We start from the raw sequence: 1,624 nt of genomic DNA, 5'->3' as shown, positions 1-1,624 counted from the left end.
TTTGTTCATAGAAGAATTATCTAGAGACTTTTTGGATTCCAGGTACCATTTTCTTAAAACTTGGTTATCTCTTGCTTTTCCATTTCATGGTCTGGTCAGTTTTCAAATTTTGCCTCAACAAAATACAATATGGGGTATTTCTATTGTGTTCTCAAGAAAGTTTTTATTTTTAATTCTTTCTAATACTAAACTCTAGTGTTGTAATATTGGTTTTGTTTAGGAGAAGAAGGAAAATGATGAATTTATTGAGAATTTGAGCTTAAAGGAAAATAGAGAATCAGAAGAGGAAGAAGATGAAGAAGTAGAGGAGCTTAATAATAATAATAAATTATTTTCTAGTAGTTACTGGTTTTTCCATTGTTTATTGTTCAATATATGCAGTTAAAAGGTATAATAAGCTTAATTTTGAAAATTGTCTCCATAATTTTTTTAGGAAGGAGCATAATAATTTATCTACAAAATTATTATGCTAATGTAGTGTCCTCGTTCATTTTTAGAGAAACCTCTGGAGAAAGGGTAACCAAAAGGCAGAGCAGCCCCTAAAGGTATGCTACTTCTAATCAGCAGGTGCATATTCTTCAACTTTGCTTAGTTTTGCTGATTTTAATGTGCTAGAAGTTTTGGCTTAACCTATTTTTCTGTTTCTGCTCAATCCATGGTATTCTTTTTTTTTTTCTTTTTCAATAATTTATGACTTATTGTTCTCTTTCTACATATGAGTTCTCCAAAAATTATGAGCTTCATACCATTTAAATTCATATTATAATGTTGATGGGTTATACACTAACGTGGATGAGCCATAAGCTGAGGGTTTATTGGGCGGTAGATGAAGCGCTCTAGTGCAGTGGAGCTATGCTTCAGGATTGGCTTTTATTTCTCTCATCACTGATCCTAGGCATAATGATTGAAATTGAAGTTCACACCTTGGTGACCTTGACTTGTAATCAATTTGGATTCTTTCCTGAGATACCAACAGTTACATGTGGGCCATTGATTTTTTTGCAGTGCTTCTTAGGTAAACTTGAGAGGTGCTTTATAAATCCAAAAAATAGAGGATTTGTTTGTAAAAAATATTCTTATAACTAGCCGCGCCCTGTGCGCAAATATTGTATACGGCACCCTTAGGTCGTTTATCACATGTCCCATGGAATAATACCATCTTTGACATTATACAGATATGGGGAGCACTTAGTCCCATCACAAACACATAACCGGGTGCAATTTTCTTACCTTTAAATTTGCTAGCTTCATTCACTTTGATCCTTGAGCATGATCCCCCTTGAGCCCTAGTGCACACCTAGTCACAACCATAGATCAGAATCATCACCAACCTCAAGTACAATACCTAACCTCGGGAAGCCCCAATTCCACCAAACGGGGTGGTGGAATCGAACCCCGAACCCTCGGGCAAAAACCCTTGAAAATAACTCAAAAACCTCTTTCTGGAAACAGGGTAGTGCTACAGCGCTCTTTGGAGGGCACTACAGTGCTACAAACAGAACCCAAAAATCCCCAGACAACCTGGTCTAGCGCTACAGTACCTAAAGGCTAGCGCTATAGCGCTAGTCACAGAATCAGCAACCCTACATTTTTCCTTCCTGCGATTTTCCCGAGCCAAACCTAA

At 36.8% G+C, this 1,624-nt stretch overlaps 1 long non-coding RNA gene across 1 annotated transcript; it reads left to right on the top strand.

Annotated features, from left to right (window-relative positions):
* LOC133790104 (uncharacterized) lies at nucleotides 1-994 on the top strand. The gene is made up of 3 exons (XR_009873896.1): nucleotides 1-42; nucleotides 498-567; nucleotides 805-994. It is a non-coding gene; the product is annotated as an uncharacterized LOC133790104 (long non-coding RNA).
* The last annotated feature ends 630 nt before the right edge of the window (nucleotides 995-1,624 follow it).

This window comes from Humulus lupulus, chromosome 7, assembly GCF_963169125.1.
Source record: "Humulus lupulus chromosome 7, drHumLupu1.1, whole genome shotgun sequence".
In the NCBI taxonomy this organism is placed as follows: Eukaryota; Viridiplantae; Streptophyta; class Magnoliopsida; order Rosales; family Cannabaceae; genus Humulus; species Humulus lupulus.
The sequence above is the reverse complement of the archived record's forward strand: the minus strand, read 5'-3'. Positions and strand labels throughout refer to the sequence as shown.